Source organism: Bos indicus x Bos taurus, chromosome X, assembly GCF_003369695.1.
Source record: "Bos indicus x Bos taurus breed Angus x Brahman F1 hybrid chromosome X, Bos_hybrid_MaternalHap_v2.0, whole genome shotgun sequence".
Taxonomy (NCBI): Eukaryota; Metazoa; Chordata; class Mammalia; order Artiodactyla; family Bovidae; genus Bos; species Bos indicus x Bos taurus.
The window spans coordinates 56458549-56479732 of record NC_040105.1 but is presented as its reverse complement, the minus strand read 5'-3'; the positions used below and the strand labels follow the sequence as shown (position 1 = coordinate 56479732).

Sequence of the window (21184 nt, the reverse complement as noted above, 5' to 3'; positions counted from 1 at the left end):
CAGACAACCACTTTGCCTTCTTTCATTCCTTTTTCTTTGGGATGGTTTTGGTCACTGCCTCCTGTACAATGTTATGAATGTTCATTCATAGTTCTTGTGGCACTCTATCAGATCTAATCCCTTGAATTTATTCATCACTTCTACTGTATATTCATAAGGGATTTGATTTAGGTCATACCTGAATTACCTAGTAGTTTTTCCCTACTTTCTTCAATGTAAACCTGAATTTTGCAATAAGGAGCTGATAATCTAAATTACAGTCAGCTCCAGGTATTGTTTTTGCTGACTGTATAGAGCTTCCCCATCTTTGGCTGCAAAGAATAAAATCAACCTGATTTCTATATTGACCATCTGGTGATGTCCATGTGTAGAGTTGTCTCTTGTGTTTTTGGAAAAGAGTGTTTGCTGTGACCAGCGTGTTCTCTTGATATAACTCTCATAGCCTTTGCTCTGCTTCATTTTGTACTCTAAGGCTAAACTTGCCTGTTATTCTAGTCCCCTATGATAAAAAGGATATCTTTTTTTTGGTGTTAGTTCTAGAAGGTGTTGTAGGTCTACATAGAACCGTTCAAGTTCAGCTTCTTCAGCATTAGTGGTTGGGGCATAGACTTGGATTACTGTGATATTGAATGGTTTGCCTTGGAAATGAACCAAGATCATTCTGTCATTTTTGAGATTGCATCCAAGTACTGCATTTCAGACTCTTTTGTTGACTATGAGGGCCACTCCATTTCTTCTAAGGGATTCTTACCCACAGTAGTAGATATAATGGTTATCTGAATTAAATTCACCCATTCCTGTCCATTTTAGCTCACTGATTCCTGAGATGTCAGTGTTCAGTGTTACCATCTCCTGCTTGACCTCGTCCAGTTTACCTTGATTCATGGACCTAACATTCCAGGTTCCTGTGCAGTATTGTTCTTCACAGCATCAGACTTTACTTTCATCACCAGCTATATCCACAACTGAGCATCGTTTCTGCTTTGGCCCAGCCACTTCATTCTTTCTATAGCTATTAATAGTTGCCCTCTTCTTTTCCCCAGTAGCATATTGGACACCTTCTGGCCTACGGGGCACACCTTTCAGTGTCATATTTTTTTGCCTTTTCATACTGTCCTTGGGGTTCTCCAGGCAAGAATACTGAAGTGGGTTGTCCTATCCTCCTCTAGTGGACCATGTTTGGTCAGAACTCTTCACCATGACCTTTCTGTCATAAGCATGGCTATGCCCATGGCTCATAGCTTCACTGAGTTACACAAACCCCTTTGCCTTGACAAGGCTGTGATCCATGAAGGGAACTATATTCAATATTCTGTGATAAACCATAATGGAAAATAATACAATAAAAAATATGTGTATGTATATAATATCTAAGTCACTTTCCTATACAGCAGAGACTGATACAACATTGTAAATCAAGTATACTTCAATAAAAATAAAACTAAAAGAATAAAGTGTGTAATATGATGTTTTGAAATATGCATATAACTATGCCTGGTGGGCTGCCGTCTATGGGGTCACACAGAGTCGGACATGACTGAAGCGACTTAGCAGCAGCAGCAGCATGAAGCTATCATCAGAATCAAGAAGGTATCCTTTACCTCTGAAAGTTTCTTCCTTGTTCTGTATTAATTCCTCCCTTCTCAGCCAGTGGGAACCCCACCCCTGCCACTGCCAGCAATGTGTCCTTTCTATCACTCTGTATCAATTTGCATTTCCTAGAGTCATGTAAGTGGAATCATACACTATGTAGATTCTTTTGTTTGACTCCTTTTGTTAAGCCTAATTATTTTTAGATTCATCCATGTTGTACATACCAGTAGTTCATTGGTTTTTATTATCCTATTTTATGGACGTACTACAGTTTATTTATCCATTCTTCTGCTGATGGACATTGGAATTATTTTTGGTTTTTGGGTACTATGAATAATGCTGCTGTGAACATTTTTGAGGAAATCTTTCTATGGACATATGCTTTTATTTCTATTGAGTAAATAGCTATGATTGGAATGACTGTGTCATATGATAGGTGTATGTTTAACTTTTAAGAATCTGCCAACCTGTTGTCTAAAGTGGTTGCTGGTGGAAATGTAAAATGATAGAGTCATTGAGTTTCAGTTGTTCCACATCTGTCCCAATACTTGATATTGGTCAGTGTATTTGATTTTGGCCATTTTATTAGGTGCATAGTGGTATCTCATTGTGGCCTTAAATTGTCTCTTACTTTTAACTCATTTATGTCATTATATTTTCATTTCTTTTGGCTATATACTGAGGAGTGGAATTGCTGTCATATCATAAATCTTTGTTTAATATTTTGAGAAACTACCAAACCATTTTTTTTTCAAAAGCAACTGCCGTGTTTTACATTCCTAGAAGCAATGTATGAGGGTTCCAATTTCTTCACATTCTTGCCAACACTTGCTATTGTCTGTCATGGATGTCTTTCCATTTATTTAGGTCTTGTTTAATTTCTTTTAAGAATATTATAGAATTTTCAGAGTATAAATTTCATTTCTTTTGTTAAATTTATTCCTATGTATCTTACTACTTTTGATGGTATTATAAATGCAGTTGTTTTTTAAATTTCATTTCAGATTGTTCATTGATAGTGTATGAAAATGCTATTGATTTTTAGTTACCCTTGTGTCCTGCAACTTTGCTGAACTCATTTATTAGTTCTCATAGGTTTTTAGTGACTTCCTTAGGATTTTCTGTATACATGGTCATGTCATTTGTATTTGTAGATAGTTTTGCTTCTTACTTTCCAATCTGGATGCTTTTAATTTCTTTTTCTGGCCTTACTGCCTTGGATAGAACTTCCAGGACAGTATTGTGTAGAAAATGTGAGTTTGTACACCTCGTGTTTTTCCTGATTTTAGGAGGAAAGTGTTGTCTTTCAACATTAGTTATAATGTTAGCTCTGGTTTTTTTTTTTTTTGGTAGCATTTAATCAAGTTGAGAAAGTTCTTTTCTATGCCTAGTTTATTGATGGTTTTATTACAAAAGGATGTTGGAGCCTCTGTCCTAGGAGTTAGCTGGAGTGAGGGTGAACAGGGCCCAGTGTTCTTATCCTCCTACACCTGGAATAGAGTTTCTTCCCTGCAACTGTGAGCTGGGTGAGCAAGGGAGACTTAATCTTCTTGGCTGCTCCTGATCAGAATGCAACTTCTGCAACAGAGGGCAGGTGAATGAGGAATACCAGCAACCTGCCCCCCCGCCCCAGGAAGGGAAGGAGCCCCCATCTTCTTGGCTACTCAGGGTAGAGCCCCTGTCACACAAAGCTTTGGGGAGTGTAATAAGAAGCAGGTTGTAGCTCAAATACCATCCATTCTTACTGAGATTTAATAGATTTTCTTCAGTGTATTTTCTTTCTTTCTTCCATTTGCTGTACACCCTTAGGACAATTTCTAGAGACTTAAAATGGTTATTTTTTAAAATAATTTTTACCACGTAAATTGTTGCTTTGCTGAGGAGAGAGTGGGCCAAGTTCATTACCTCACCATTCTGTAAGTCCCAATGATTAGATTTTCTAGTTTTAAAAAAAATTATTTGAAGATAATTTCAAACTTACTGAAACTTTGCCAGAAAAAGAGAAAAGCAAACAAAGACCACCCTTACACCTTTTACACAGATTCACCTGCTTTTAACATTTTACTCCATTTGCAGGCCCTGGTGTGTGGCTGTGTATGCTTGTACACATATTTTCTGCACCTCTTGAGGGTAAAGTGCGTACATCATGGCCCTATCAGTTCAGTTCAGTCCAGTCTCTCAGTCGCATCCAACTGTTTGTGACCCCATGGACTGCAGCACGCCAGGTTTCCCTGTCCTTCACCAACTCCTGGAGCCTACTCAAACTCAGTGTCCATTGAGTTGGTGATGCCATCAAACCATCTCATCCTCTGTCATCCCCTTCTCCTCCCACCTTCAATTTTTCCCAGCATCAGGGTCTTTTCAGATGAGTCAGTTCTTTGCATCAGGTCCCTAAAGAATTGCATGTATATTTCTTAGGAATAGAGATAAAGTGTTACAGAACTGTAGGATAGTTATCAATTTCAGTAAACTTAAACATTGATTGTTATACCATGGAATCTAATCCTGTATTTTTACCCCATGCTTCTTCCCTCTGTTTTGTATATGTTTTATATGTGCTAAGTCTCTTCAGTCATGTCTGACTATGTGCAACCCTGTGGACAGTAGCCTACCAGGCTCCTCTGTCCATGAGATTCTCCAGGCAGGAATACTGGAGTGGGTTGCCATGCCCTCTTCCAGGGGATCTTCCTGACCCAGGGATCTCTCACATCTGTGTAAGCAGGTGGGTTCTTTACCACTGGCACCACCTGGGAAGCCTGTATGTTTTATATTGTACATAATATTAATACATGAGAGTCCATAGTAGTGTTTTTCTTTTTGTATGTGTGTGTTTTAGGTTTTATTTTTTTCAAACTTTGGTTTTTCAACTCTGTATTGTAATTTATTTATTTTATTTGAATTATAGTTGATTTACAATGTTGTGTTTGTTTCAGATGTACAGCAAAGTGATTCAGTCATATATATATATATATATATATACACATATATATATATAAATAATTCTTTTCAGATTCTTCTCTGTTTTTCTACTGATAGACATATACAATAAAAAGATTTGTGAAGCAGCCCATCCAGAGTTTGACAAAATGCTTTTGCTGTCAATGCATCTGATCCTACCACCACCCTGTGACGCAGGCAAGATGTATTTTCCCACTCCTATCAAATATGAAGAAACACTGAGGAATTTACTAAAGATATAAAGCTTAGCAAGTGTTAGACCTGGGCCCCATCCCCAGGATTTCTGACCCCAGAGTTTTTATCTTTCCACACCAAGTGACCTTGCTGAATAAGCTCTCAGCTATCTACACGTGACTTTAATGCTTAGGAATGTTTAAGCCATTTAAGATTGTATGATTCTAAAACCTGTGCCAGATGCTTTCTAACATATAGATTTAAAGACACTGGGGCCCAGTGAGGTTAAGTGGCTGTCATTTCCTTAAGCAGAGAAAGAAAAAGGAAACTTTATTGCTATTTCCCTTCCTCCTCTCACAGTGACCCCACACATCCTCAGAAACATTTGACTTGGCTGAGTAACAGCAACATTTATATCATGTGTTACCAATTGTAATGCATTTTAGTACATTCTTTCATTATACATCCACACCAGCCCTGGGAAAACAAGTCCCAAGTTGATACACATGTACATTCAGGTCTGAGAAAAGCTGGTCTAGGACATTGACCTTTGTTTCAACTCACGCCTGGCTCTATTTTCCCTTACCAGCCTGTCTGGCAATGCTGGTGAATCCTTTTCATGGCTAGTGCCAGAGAGACTTTCTCTATAGCAAGACAATTTCTCTTTAGTCAAAGGTGGCATTCCTTAGAGTGGAATATATAAGATAATCTACTAGGATCAGTTCAGTTCAGTCGCTCACTTGTGTCTGACTCTTTGCAACCCCATGGACTGCAGCACGCCAGGCCTCCCTGTCCATCACCAACTCCTGGAGTTTACCCAAACTCTTGTCCATTGAGTCAGTGATGCCATCCAACCATCTCATCCTCTGTTGTCCCCTTCTCCTCCTGCCTTAAATCTTTCCCAGCATCAGGGTCTTTTCAAATGAGTCAGCTCTTCACATCAGGTAGCCAAAGTATTGGAGTTTCAGCTTCAACATCAGTCCTTTCAATGAACACTCAGGACTCATCTCCTTTAGGATGGACTGGTTAGATCTTCTTGCAGTCTACTAGGATATAGGAAGAAAATAATTAGAAAAAATATTTTTTTCCATTTTCCAGCTGTTCTTCTATTATACTTTTTAGACAGCTTTATTAAGATATAATTCATGGGCTTCCCTGGTGCTGTGGTGGTTGAGAGTTCACTTTGCAGTGCAGGGGACACTGGTTCACTGCTGTTCTGGGAAGATCCCACATACCACAGGGCAGCTAGGCCTATGGGCCACAACTACTAAGCCTACACTCTAGAGCCCGTGAGCCACAACTACTGAGCCCATGTGCCACAACTGAAGTCCACATGACCTAGAGTTTTTGCTCTGCAACAAGAGAAGCCACTGCAAGGAGAAGCCTGCACACCTCAACTAGAGAGTAGCCTCTACTTGTTACAACTAGAGAAAGCCCACACATGGCAATAAAGACTCAGCACAGCCAAAATATAAATTAATTAATTTAAAGTAAATAAAAATAAAATCTTTTAAAAATATATAATTCACATATCATCAACTCACTCATTTAAAGTATATGATTCAATGGTTTTAAGTATATTCACTCCCCCCCCCAACCCTAGGAAACCACTACTCTACTTTCTCTCTCTGTAGGTTTGCCTATTCTAGATACTGCTGCTGCTAAGTCACTTCAGTCGTGTCTGACTCTGTGAGACCCCATAGACAGCAGCCCACCAGGCTCCCCCATCCCTGGGATTCTCCAGGCAAGAACACTGGAGTGGGTTGCCATTTCCTTCTCCAATGCATGAAAGGGAAAAGTGAAAGTAAAGTCGCTCAGTTGTGTCCGACTCTTAGCGATCCCATGGACTGCAGCCTACCAGGCTCCTCTGCCCATGGGATTTTCCAGGCAAGAGTACTGGAGTGGGGTGCCATTGCCTTCTCTGCTATTCTAGATAATCTCATATAAATGGAATCATGTGACTGCAATACGTGATCTTTTGTGTCTGGTTTCTTTGACCTAGCATAATGTTTTCATGGTTCATCCATGTAACTGTACTTCATTCCTTTTTACTGCCTAATAAAATTCCATTGTATTGATATACCATATTTTGTTTATCCATTCACTAGTTCATGGACATTAGGGTTGTTTCCACCTATGTACTATTATGAATAATGCTACTATGAACAGTAGTTTCTTGGTAGACATATGTTTTCATTTCTCTTGGATATTACTGTGTGCCTGGTCAGCATAAATGTTAAATTTTGAGAAAAGAAAACAGTAGGAAAGTAAATACGGGTCTCTCATGGGATTACATTTTTATTTCTTCTTTGGCTTTTCGTGTTATCCCTCTCAATCTTTCCCATTTTATTGACTTTCTTATTTATCTCTTTACATGGCTTCCTGACTGCTACTTACTCCTGCTAGGGATGCTTTGAGGGTAAAGGAAATATTTATTATTGAGTAACATGACATTCGGAGAAGGCAATGGTACCCCACTCCAGTACTCTTGCCTGGAAAATCCCATGGACAGAGGAGCCTGGTAGGCTGCAGTCCATAGGGTCGCAAAGAGTCGGACACGACTGAGCGACTTCACTTTCACTTTTCACTTTCATGCATTGGAGAAGGAAATGGCAACCCACTCCAGTATTCTTGCCTGGAGAATCCCAGGGATGGGGGAGCCTGGTGGGCTGCCGTCTATGGGGTCGCACAGAGTCGGACACGACTGAAGTGACTTAGCAGCAGCAACATAACATTTAACTTCATAACAACCTATGTAAGGTTGATACTGTTAAACCCATTTAAAGGTAAGGGAACTAAGGTTCTGAGATTATAACTTGTTCAAAATCACCTAGTAATTAAGAAGGAGGAGTGAGAGGAGCCCACTTCTAATTTGATCCCAAACCCCATGCTCTTTCCGTAGTCTATCTGCCAGATGGAGTATTTACTGAGGTTCAGGGGATAGATGTTGCTTCTCATTGAAGACTCTAAGATGAATATATGGAATGAGAAAAACAAGAAGTGAGGGATTATGCCAAGATGTTGATGAGACTATGTTCATGGGGTATGTAGGAGGTGGAGGGATGGGATATGAATATAGAAGTAGAACCTGGTTTGGGGGAAGGAAGGTGTTGGTGAGTGTTCAGTTTGGGACATATAGAATTTGAGGACATTATTCATTCACGTGATGTTTAGTTTGAGTGGCTTGTCTGTGCTTGACATTGTTCAGGACACTGGAAATACATTGAAGAAAGGGCAGCCATGGTCCCTGCTCTAATGGAGATTGTGGACTTAGTGTAAGGGCAGACAGACAAAAACAGTTATAACTAAGTGTAATGGGTGTCATGATAGAAGTAAAGGGAATAATTTAATACAGACACCTGGAGAAAGTGATTCTATAGGGCTCCAAGGTTAGTAGAAAGATGTTTAAAATGGCTATAGCTTGGATAAACAACAAGGTCCTACTCTGTAGCACAGGGAACTATATTCAGTATCCTGTGATAGATCATAATGGAAAAGAATATGAAAAAAGTATATATACAGAATCACTTTGCTGTACAGTAGAAATTAACATTGTAAATCAACTATACTTCAATAAAATAAAATTTTAAAAATGGCTATAGCTTAAGGTACAAATGGAGGAAGGACAGAGAATTATCAGAAATGGATATAGGAGATAGAAAGGTTAAAGAGTTGATAATATTGTTTTCCCCTAACTTGCCCCTTCCTACACAGGGCAAAAATGATGATTGCCTCCAGCTATAGGGAACAACTGGTAGTTCCCTGATTCTCATGCTTTGTTGCCCCCATGACTTCTGCCTGGAATTTTCCTCCCCTATCCCTTTTGTCTGGCCAACTCCTGCCCATCTTTATCATAATCTTTCAGAAAGCCTGCTGTGTCCCCTTGTTCCATGTCCCCACAGTTTCCAGAGCCTACTGTTTACACTGTCTCTTCTATTAATTGTAATTGCAATAAAAGCAGGGACCTGTTCATCAACCTATGAGTAGCCCGCCAGTGCTTGACACGTAGTGGGATGGGTGCATGGATGAATTAAACAAAAATGATCACATCTGGAAAAGAATTTGCATTTTATGAACAAGAGGAAGAAGTTTCATCACTTCACTAAAAGGGAACTTGACTAAGTCAGTGGTTCTTAACCAGGGGTTATTTTGCCTCTCCCCACCCCCAACTTGGAACACTTGACAATGTCTGGAGATACTTTTGATTATGACAGTTGACTTGGGGGAGGGGCACGTGGTTATAAGCATTGAGTAGAGGCCAAGGATGCTAAGCATCCTATAGTGCACAAGATAACCCTCCATAACAGTTATCCAGTCCAAAATATCAGTAGGGCTGAGGTTGAGAAACCCAGGTCTAACCAAGTTTAGCTCTCTTCTGCCTAAAGCAGTGGTTCTCAAAGTGTGCCCCCCACTCCTGGCAGTGACGGCATCCACCTGGGAACCAATAGAAAGGCAAATTCTAAGATCCCACTCCAAAGCCACTGAAAGAAACTCCAGGGATGGGCCAACTGTTTTTGAACAAGCTCTCCATGGGGTTGTGGTGCAGGCCGACATTTGAGAACCACTTCTAAAGTAAAAAACCCCGGTTGGCAGGCATTCCCTGGAAGTCCCGTGGTTAGGAGTCCTTGGTTTCACTTCAGAGGGTGGGGAAAGTGGGCTGGTAATAAAGCCAGGGCCAAAACTCCAAGAGACTCCTGGGGTGGGAGAGTGGGTAACGAATAATGGTAAAACAGTCCACAGGAAGTTATGGGCTCCAGGGTGAAGTGGTCCTTGATATCAGGTATTTCTGAAGAGTTGTTAAATATGAGAACAGGCAAAGGGAGGTGCGACTGCTGCTAATAGTTAAGACTCCTGAAATGGAGCGAGGCAAGGATAATGTCGTTCAGAAGTGGCAGGTTTGAGTAGCGGGGGCCTGAAAGCTTTCAGTTTGCAGTCATCTGTGTGGAAGAACCACTTGTAAAAATTTGTATTTAATGTTAGGTTTCTGGAAATAACTAGCCAGGACTCTCATCCTTCTAACACAGAAGCTCTTATTCTTTTTGTGTTTTCTTTCAGGCTTTAGTTTATGTACATAGCTATTTTTACAGTGGAGAGTTGCTGTCACAGTAAATTAAAAAGTATTTTCAAAGGTTATACCAGAGCAGTAGGCAGAAGAGGTAAACTAGATCCCATGGCCAGTTTGTTCTGCTTGGGTGCACGGTGGTCATAGGAAAAGCTAGGCAGGTGCCTTAGGCTAATTTTGGTTCTCTGGGAAGAAACCAGTAGTCAACTTCAGAACAGAAATTTTTCTCAAGCTTCATTAAGGAAGTCAAGGATATAGATCAGACAATGGGAGAGGAAAAGTCTTCTTCAGGGGAAAAAACTTGTATCATAAATAGTAGATACTCAGAGCCATTAAGATTGGATAGTTTTATGAAGAAGCTTTTTATTGAGTGGATGTGAGGGGAGAAAAGAATTTTAGAGCCTTGTCTGTGTTGGGAGAGGGAGTTAAAATAGGTGCTGGTGTTAGGGATTTGTTTCCCTAACAAGTTGAGTATGTTAGGGAACTGCTCCCTAATGTTGATTGTATTTTTAAAGCAGTTATTTTCCATGGAAAACTTTAATTTTTTTTTCCTTTAGAAGGAGCTTTCATGACTATATGTGTGTCAGGCACAGTGCAGTGAATTTTTAAGCACACTTCATAAGCCAGGGAAATTAATGGTGGTATCCCCAGTTTGTAGTATGAGGAAATTGAGGCTCTAAGTAAAATGATGGGGCTAGAGTCAGACAGCAAATAAGTGTCAGGGATAGAATTCTAAACCCTGGTATGTTTTTCTCCAAGACTACTGTAATTAACACAGCAACAGAGTTGCTGTAGTGATCAGTTTCCTAGAGGTTATCTGATATATCTTCGTACCTCCCCTTATTGGACTGGACTCAGTACCCAAGGTTGTACATCATAACCACAGGGAGATTTTTCAAAATATGTGGTCTAAGATTCCCCCAAAGAAGTTCTATGGAGGAAGACTTTTAACAAAAGAACCACTTTCCCCCCACCCCCATTTCCTCCTAGTGTCTCCTCTTTCTCAGAAGCCAGGCTGTACAAAGGCTGATTTTAGAGCATGGAGCAGGTGTCAGGCAGGGCTGGGCCAGCCAGCTTAAAGCCAATTCAGCTGTGATGGTGACAGCTGCTCCTCTCCAGTTGCCTGTAACTAGCGGATCTCAATCACCTGGAAGAGGGACAGGGAGCATAAGGGTCTTTTGTGGCCATGGGCAACTGGTGTCAAGCTTTCTGGATTCAGATTTTTCTCTCTGTTGTAAATCAGTATTGTGACCTGGGGTAAGCTGATCCCTTAACTACTTTTTTTTTATGTAGTTATATTGCATAGAAGACCAAGAGACAGGATAAAGTAGTGGTTGGGTAGGTTTGGCCTATAGACTTTCCCGAAAGGATGGACATTTTTTCCAACTAATGTGGAAGGTAAAGGTAGGAGCAGAGTCTCTATGGATGGCGGGGGCGGGGGGGGGGTGTATATTACTGGAGGGGACAGCAAGATTAAAATAAAGGAGTATTTGTGATTCTGTTTTAAATGGGAGGAGTGGACTACATGTGTCACTGGAAATACAGGGGTCCCTCGGAGACAGTTGAAGCACAGGCCCACACAAAGGTGAGGATAGTCAAAATGCAGGTTAGGGGCCAGCTTTGGAGAAGATGGGGGGCATTTTGTCCTCTGAAACAAGCATAAATAAATTGAAGATAATGTGATGTTTTTATTTACTATATACTAATATATCTTAAAAGAGGGCAATACCCTCCTCACAGAGTACCAACTATTTATGCAACTCTTATCTCTTTGTGTCTTTGTGATTTTTACCAAACAACAGATGTTTGGTGTTCTGTCTTCATTTTATTTTATTGAAGTCTTGACTACAGCTCAGTTCTTTTCACACCCTCCACCATGGGCCACACATTATCACTTTTCGTGTTTTGATGGCTAGATTTTAGTTCATCACTAATATACCACAGTTTAACCATTGATCAGTTTAAAAACTTTTGGGAAGCAGATGATTTGTTTGAAAGAATGAACTTGTCTACGGTTTTCTCACATTGCTGGTTTCTGTGTATCACAGGATAGTTTTGAAGCTTTTTTTCTGCCTCAAATTAGTTCTGTTCTGCCTCAAATTTTTTCAGACTCTACAAATATAACTCACTTTCAGCCCATCATACATATCTACTTGTTTGGCCATATCTTTGTGAATTTAAAAAATGTCCTCCAAGTGTTCAGGTGACTTCTTAACTTCTCTGCCCGTTTTACTTCTTTAGCTATGCTTTCTTCACTTTTTGTTGCCTATAATTCTTTTGTATTGAAGCGACTTTACTTTTATAAATTCTAATTAGTCACATTAAAAGTCTAGAACTGTCTAATGTATTTAGGATTAATGATACAACATTATTGGGATGCTGAATTAATTATATGTATACATCTCTTAGTTTTATATTACATATTTAAATTGACATTTATTTTTGTTGATATGATTAACATATAACATTGTTTTAAGATGTACAGCATGTTGGTCTGATACCTCTATCATAAAATAATATTTAATATCTAATGCCACTTTAGAATAAATTCAGCCAGTCCTTCAATGCTGTTGAAAGCTTTGTTTCTCTTTATAAGATAGGCTTTATTGAATCAAAATAATTAAAATAGCCCAAAATGTCTTCTTAAAAGTATGCTTTAAATATAAAATCACCAGAATGTGTACAAAAATTATTAATTGATAAATAAGCTTGTGGCTGGAAATATTTTCAACCAAATTTCCAAAAGCAGTTTCATTTAATGGCAGAAATAAAGTGGAAAAATATTTATGAAAGATTGCCAAACAAATAGATTTAGGCATAAATGACTAAAAATCTGAAATTAAAAAAAATCTGAAAGGAACTAAAATGCTAAAAATACACCCTAAAAGTTGTAGAACTATCCTAGTGGTACATGGAAATGGTCAGTATATAAAATGCCAGTGACTGAAAAATACGGATTTTTCTACTATTTGTGCTTTAACTAATTCACCTGGAGCCAATAGAATACTGTATCCTTAAAAACTAGTATTGTTTATCAGGAGAATAAAATATGGCTGTAAGAGTTAATAGGTAGTGCTTTAATTGCTGATGAGTCTAAACAGATTCTGGTGTTCCTTTTTTGATGACTGACATAAGATTTTTATATTTTTTAGCCACTAACCCAAAGGAAAGTAGTATTAACTATCAGGTTGTATTAGATCTTCATTATTTTCTATGTTAAGTTCTTTTTTCATCAAAATCATGGCTGCTTTTATCTGGATTGCTTTCTTTTTATTTTTTAAAATTAAAAAATTGTTTATTTTTGTTTTTCAAACTTTTTGTTTTCTTTTTTTTTAAGCTTTAAACTTTGTATTTGGTATTGGGGTATAGCCAATTAACAATGTTGTGATAGTTTCAGGTGAACAATGAAGGGACTCAGCTATCTCCACTCTTTCCCAAACCCCCCTCCCATCCACACTGCCACATAACATTGACCAGAGTTCCATGTGCTATACAATAGGTCCTTGTTGGTTATCCATTTTAAATATAGCAGTGTGTACATGTAGATACCAAACTCCCTATTCTCCTCCTCGCCACCATCCCCCACTGGCAACTGTAAGTTTGTTCTCTAAGTCTGTGAGTCTGTTTCTGTTTAGTAGGTAAGTTCATTTGTATCATTTCTTTTTAGATTCTGCATTTATGGGATTTCATGCCATATATTTCTCCTCTGTCTGACTTATTTCACTCAGCATGACAACTTCTAGGTCCATCCATGTTCCTGCAAATGACATTATTTCATTCTTTAATAGCCTAGTAGTAATATTCCATTGTATATATGTACCACATCTTTTTTTATCCATTCCCCTGTGAATGGACATTTAGGTTGCTTCCAAGTCTTGGCTACAGTGCTGCAGTGAACATTGGGGTGCGTGTATCCTTTCAGATCATCTTTTCCTTAGAGTATATGCCCAAGACTGGGATTGCAGGGACATAGGGTAGCTCTATGTTTAGTTTTTTTAAGAAAACTCCATACTGTTCTCCATAGTGGCTCTACCAATTTACATTCCCACCCACAGTGTAGGAGGATTCCCTTTTCTCTACACTCTCTCCAATGTTTATTGTCAATTTTTTGATGATAGCCATTCTTGCTGGTGTGAGGTGATATATCACTATAGTTTTGTTTTGCATTTCTCTAATAATGAGAAATGTTGAGCATCTTGTTATATGTCTTTTGGCCATTTGTATGTCTTTGGAGAAATGTCTGTTTAGGTCTTCTGCCCGTTTTTGACTGGGTTGTTTGTTGTGATGCCGTTAGGCATCATAAGCTGTTGGTGAATTTTGGAGACTAATCCCTTGTAAATCACATTATTTGCAAATATTTTCTCCCAATCTGTGAGTTGTCTTTTGATTTTGTTTATTGTTTCCTTTGCTGTGGCAAAGGTTTTGAGTTTAAGTAGGTCCCATTTGTTTATTTTTGTTTTTATTTCCACTATTCTGGGAGACTGTATTGCTTTCTTTTTAAACTTTGTAAATTTTTTAATGTATGAAAAGTTTTATTTTTATTTAGTCACATTCATCACCTATAGGTGATGATTTCTTCTTTTGTTTTGGTATTAATAGAATTCTTTCACACGTTGAGTATAAATGCACCCTTCCATTTTCTTTCTTTTTTTTTGCTTTCTTTTTTTTAAATTTTATTTTATTTTTTAACTTTACAATATTGTATTGGTTTTGCCATATATCAAAATGAATCTGCCACAGGTATACATGTGTTCCCCATCCTGAACCCTCCCCGCTCCTCCCTCCCCATACCATCCCTCTGGGTCGTCCCAGTGCACCAGCCCCAAGCATCCAGTATCGTGCATCAAACCTGGACTGGAGACTCGTTTCATATATGATATTATACATGTTTCAATGCCATTCTCCCAAATCATCCCACCCTCTCCCTCTCCCAGAGAGTCCAAAAGACTGTTCTATACATCAGTGTCTCTTTTCCTGTCTCGTATACACGATTATTGTTACCATCTTTCTAAATTCCATATATATGCGTTAGTATACCATTTTATTATAGTGTCTCAAAAATTTTTAAAAGTTTGAATCCTTGACTCATCTGGAATGAGTTTTTAATTTTTTTCCCAAAAGCATTTTTTGAAAGTTCCTTTCCCCAATAAACCCTTTCTCACACTGTAATTCAAAGACATTGTGTGAATTCTTTTTCTGCTACCCATTCTCCCACATAGTTGAAGTTGCTTGAATTCTAATTTCAGATTTCATGGTAAATGCATTTATCCATCTCTGAGCCTTGTACATGTCTTTCCCTACTTAAAAAATATTTCCCTACTTTTTAATCTGGAAACTGAACCCTTATACTACCTACTTAACCAAAAAAAAAAAAAAAAAAAAAGTGATAAACAGAAAACTGTATCTTGAAATTGCACAGGAAGATATCATAGGTAGGGAATCCCCTGTGGCTCAGATGGTAATCTGCCTGCAATGCAGGAGACCTGGGTTTGATGCCTAGGTCAGGAAGATCCCCTGGAGAAGGTAATGGCAACCCCTTCCAGTATTCTTGTCTGGAGAGTTCCCTGGACAGAGGAGCCTGGCAGGCTACAGTCCATGGGGTCACAAAGAATTGAGCATGACTGAGCCACTAACACTTTCACTTTCATACCATAGGTATTTTATTTTATTTTTCCATGTGTTAGGAGTCTTAGCAGATTTTTATTCTGTTTATTTACTTATTTTCTAAGTGAAGTTTTTAAGTACAGAAGTCAGGTCTTTCTAGATTCAGAGTTTAAATCCAAATATTACTAAATTCATTTCTCTCTAGTAGCCAGAGAGCAGCAGCTGTTGAGCTTCTGAGAGAATAACAAAGAACACAGAGAAGAATGTATTTGAACTATCGTTAATTGTGTTTGAGCTAAAATATGAATCTGAAACCAATAGAATAAACCTTCTAAAGATTAAATTCACCAGACTCTCAGTGGCATCATTAAGGAAATTAGCCTAAGTCCTTGGATCCTGTGTTCTTTGCCTCTGAGTCTGAAGGCTTTGTGATGCTTCTAACTGGAACCAGTGGCCATACATGTGAAGGAATCTGGGGAAGTTGTCTTGGCTTGAGTCGCCATTCCTCTTTTCCCTTCAACCGCCATTATCACCCCTGCTCATTTCTTTCTCTGTTTTTAATCTCCTAATTTTGAGCTGTCTTTCAGAGTGGCAACAGAAACAAAACACTGTTTTTAATGTAGGTGACATTTAGGAGCAAAATAAGTTAGAAGTTTTAAGACTAAAGTCCCTTAAAATGTCTTAAAGGGCCAGGGGAGCCTAAATGTAGAGCCCATTCACCACCGCCCCCTGCCCCGCTCCCTGGTGGGAAACTTGTTATGTGGACTTTGAAGATTTCTTTTTACATTCCAACAAGTAACATCACATAAAACATGGTGAGGAAGCTTGTATTTTATTTTTTTCTCTCAAGGATCACTGACCCACTGGAAGATTTCAGTTAAGAATCACAAGTTTTAAAAAAGCAACTTTTTAAAAGTAAAGAAATATAACATATACCATTCATCTGGTTTTAAAATTAGAAAAAGGGAACATAAAACCTACTCTTCAATAAATGCAGCAAGTAATTCACAAGAACTACTTGAGTTTTATGTTATTGACAGAAGAGAATCAGAGGAGAAGGAAAAAGAGGGGTGTACTGAATTACATATATTAATACACAACTAGTTTCCCTCTAAAAAATATAAATAGAAACAGGTAGATAATGCCAAACTTTGCCATTGAAAGCATTATAGAAGTTGTAGTGCAAATTTGTATGTGTATGTGGAAAACTATTCCACAGATTTAGAACACCAAATGTTTATATTCTTGTCTATTTCTTACACATTCTTGTCTCTCTCCTTTGTTTCTATTTGTGTGTGTGTAGAGAGAAAATCTTGCCACATTGCTTTCACCATAGATTGTCCAGTTTTTTTGCTTTGTCACTGATAGACCTCTTCAGCTAACATTATTTTTTACATTTTCATGTATCATGTAGCATGATATAAACATTTATTTAAATGGTTGAATTAAATAATCACCCAAGTTTCTTGAGATTAGAGACTGCATGTTTTATTTATGTGTGTATCACTCAAATGATCAATGAGTAAGGGAAATAAGTACTATAACGGAGTTGTTTTAATCACATCTCTGGGATTTTTAAAACAGATTATGAATGCAGTTGTGACAAACATCTTTTGTACAAAACACCCTTTTTACATGGGAGAGGAGCTATCTAATTTGGGGGTGTGGTGGGGGAATCTGTTCCTGGACTGAGAGTACTGGGTCAGACAGTTTGTTTATGGGGTTGTATAGTCAACAGCATCTTGAGTGTGTCTTCATTACTCAAAATAGCCCACACTTATTTGGCTTTATCTGTATTATTTTACTAACACAGTGGGTAAATATTGTAGTAAGTAGTCATTTAGTTGTGGTTTATTTCATTCATTCCTTTTATAGAAACCGTCTGTCTCTAACTTCTTGTTCTGAGAAACTTGAGCATTAACTTTATAGTTATAGTTAGATGACAAACTATTTGTACATCATACTGTCACATTACAGAAGTAAAATTGACAGGATTCAGTAAATGTCCAGGTGGAAATGAAGTCCTAAATGTTTCTGTATTGTATTAAACTGTTGTCATCTTTGCCGTGTTTAGTCCCCATGACATACATGCGCCCAGTTAGGGTAACTCTTGGGTTAATTTTTTCTGGTGGTTGTTGCTGTGGTAAAACAAATTTCTGTAGATGTTTATTATTGGAATGTGAAAGAGTTTTTAGATTTTATCTTATAATTTACCCCATTGTTGAACTCATTACTTTTAATTTTGTTTCTTGAATATCTTTGTTTTTTAGGTTATATAATTATATAATGTGCAAATATTATTGTTTTAATTTTATCTCCTTATGTTACTTGTTCATTTTTCATACATGGTTACAATGATTCAGTTTTCTAACGTGATTAATTAGGAATGGTGACTAGATATCTTTGTGTAGTTTTCTGCCTTTTTTTTTTTTTTTTTGGATGAATAGCTCTAGTGTGTGTGCTTTAATAGTGTCGATTTCTCTCAGACATACCATATTTATAGTTAAAAGAAAATCCTTCTTTTAAAATCAGAAATGAATACTGAATTTTCAGGCCATTTAAACTGTTTGTTGTTGTTCAGTCGGCAAGTCATGCCCAACTCTTTGCGACCTTGTGAACTGCAGCCCACCTGGCTTCCCTGTCCTTCACTATTTCCCAAAGTTTGCTAAATCTTATCCATTGAGTCAGTGTTACCATCCAACCATCTTATCCTCTGTTGCCCCCTTCTCCTCTTGCCCTCAGTCTTTCCCAGCATCAGGGTCTTTCCCAATGAGTCAGCTCTTATTTTAACTATTATTTATTCACTTAATTTTATTTTTTCTGTTTTTCTTGTGAATCTCTGGTCTTATTTAAAATTAGCCTCAGGCTAAAATCTTAATGCCCATGAAGATCAATTATTTTAAACTGCTGGTGTATGGTAAAATTTTGTTTAGAATTTTACATCTATGTTCACAGATAGGACCAAACTATAATTTTCCTTTTCAGAGTATAGCCCTAAGTCAGATTTAGTGCAAACTGATTTTCACTACATGAAAATGAGTTAGATAGAACACTTTTAAGGAATCTTTGTGTGATAGAATTATTATTCATTTACTATTTAGATATTTAAGTGCCATTTTTGTTTCTTTTGAAATTTATTGATAATGTTTTTTATTTCTTTGGTCTAGATTTCACTTAGATTCCTGATTTCACTTTGGGTACTTGAGTTTTCTTTTCTAGAAAAGAAAACTATTATTCCTTTTCTTTTTTTAAAGAAAATCTTCCCTGGTGGCTCAGAGGTTAAAGCGTCTACCTGGAATGAAGGAGACCCAAGTTTGATCCCTGGGTCGGGAAGATCCCCTGGAGAAGGCAATGGCACCCCACTCCAGTACTCTTGCCTGGAGAATCCCATGGACAGAGGAGCCTGGTAGGCTATAGTCCATGGGGTCGCAAAGAGTCAGACACGACTGAGCGACTTCACTTTCACTTTTCACTTTTTAAAAGAAAATCTGCATATGGAATGCCCTAATGATGTATATCATCTTTGCATTAATTATATATCTTTAAAATCAATACTTTGTATGCTTTTCTCTTTTGTTGAATTGTACTAGCGGTTTATCCGTTTTATTACTTTTTTTAAACCATCCTTTTCCTAAGAGAGACATGTAGAGCTATGGGTGTATTTTGATTCATATTTGAATTTTAAATAGTCACTTTCTTGATTTAGTAGTCATTTAAGAAAACTGTATTTCACAATTTCCATGTGGTTTGTATTCTTTTATCCTACTTATAATTTTTACTATGTAAGAATCCTTCCATTTCGTATTTATTGAGACTTTTTAAGTCTGAGCATATGATAAATTTTTGTGAAAAACACTTTCCCAAACTTTTCCACCTTATTATTATGATGAACTTGATGATTATATTCTATTGATTGTTTTTTTTGATATATTGAACTCTTTCATTGTTGTTTTTGTTGCTAATTTGCTTTCCCATATTGAAATAATGAAATAGTTCTTCAGTTAAATTGTGTTTGCCATGTTAAATTTATCAGCTTTTTGTTTGATTAAAAATCATTAGATTTTGTTTTACTTCCTGGATATTTAAAAAATCATTATCTCGTGCTTTAAAAAAATATATTGTAATATCTGGTTTTGGTTTAAAATTTGCTTGTTTAGAAACAGATTCTGTGACTAATATCTTTTAATTTGTATTAGAAAACCTAAAAGGAATAGCCTTTAAAAAAATGAAGTATAGTTGATTTACAATATTGTATTGGTTTTAGGTGTACAACATAGTGATTTATTATTTTTGCAGATTATACTCCATTATAGGCTATTACAAGATAATGGTTATAATTCCCTGTGATATACATTGTATCCTTGTTGTTTATCTATTTTATACTTATTTTTATTTATTTATTTGCTGTTCTGGGTCTTAGTTGCAGCACATGGGATCTTTAGTTGTTGCATGTAGGACTTAGTTCCCTGACCAGGGATTGAACCCAGGGCCCCTGCATTGGGAACTTGGGAGTCTTAACCACTGAACCACCAGGGAAGCCCAGCTTATATATTTTATACACAGTAGTTTGTATCTGTTAATTTCATGCCCATAGTCTGCCCCTCATCCCTTCCTTCTTCCCTTTGGTAACCACAAGTTTGTTTTCTTTATCCATGAGTCTGTTTCTGTTGCCATTTGCAGAAGTAGACATTTTTAAATGTATTTTTATAATCAGGGTCAGATTTAATTTAATCAAATCTATAATTTTTATTGTATTTACTGCATAAAATTTAGCATTATAATTAGTCTGTATTTTTCATTTAGGGAACTTTTTTCTTTTAAAATTCAAATTCTTGTAAATTTAAGAGATGGTTCAATGATGTGGAAGGATAGCCTTAATTCCTTAATTGATAATATTGCCTCGATTTCTTTCTTAAAAATTTTTATTTATTTATTTTTGGCTGCACTGGCTCTTTGATGCTGAGCGTGAGCTTTCTCTAGTTGTGGTGAGCTGGGGCTATTCTTCACTGTGGTGCACAGGTTTCTCATTTCAGTGACTTCTCTTGTGGAGCACAGGCTCTAGGTGCGCTGGCTTCAGTAGTTGTAGCATGCATGCCCTAGAGTGCATGGGCTCAATAGATGTGGTTCCTGGCCTTAGTTGCTCCACAGCATGTGGGATCTTCCTGGACCAGGGATTGAACTCATGTCCCTTGCATTGGCAGGCAGATTCTCAACCACTGGACCACCAGGGATGTCCCCTCAATGTCTTATAGATGTGTTCAGTGATTCTTTTATTTTTTAATTATCTAATGGATATTTACCAGAGAATGGTAGTCTTTCTTATACACTGCTTAGGCCATCTATCTTATATTTGTTTTCTTATACTATCTTAATTGCTCTTTTCACCTTGTGACTTTACATATTTGGTTTCAGTTTTGTGAAACTTTTTATTTGATCCTGGTTTGCTTTTTAAATAATGGCTGAAAATTTCCCTGACCTGGGGAAGGAAACAGACATCCATATCCAGGAAGCCCAGAGAGTTCCAAATAAGAGGAACCCAAAGAGACCCACACCAAGACACAATTAAAATGTCAAAAGTTAAAGACAAAGAATATTAAAAGCAGCAAGAGAAAAACACCTTGTTACACAGAAGGGAATCCCCCAAAGACAGATTTTACAGCAGAAACTTTGAAGGCCAGAAGGGAGTGGTACAATGTATTCAAAGTACTGAAAGAAAAAAACTTCCAACCAAGAATACTTCCTGGCAAAGTTATTTATTCAGAAGGGGAAGAGAGAGTTTTCTAGGCAAACAAA

The 21184-nt window shown here is 37.4% G+C and overlaps 1 protein-coding gene across 2 annotated transcripts in view; it reads left to right on the top strand.

The window, feature by feature from the left end:
• Positions 1 to 21184, top strand: part of CLCN5 (chloride voltage-gated channel 5) — a 183346-nt gene that overhangs the window by 45854 nt on the left and 116308 nt on the right. The window contains exon 1 of one of the 2 annotated variants that reach the window (XM_027535519.1): positions 8274 to 11044. The exons of the other annotated variant lie outside the window; for it this stretch is intronic. The gene's annotated coding sequence lies outside the window, so the exon portion shown is untranslated. Of the gene's footprint in view, positions 1 to 8273; positions 11045 to 21184 lie in introns of those variants that run through there. 2 annotated transcript variants of the gene reach the window in all.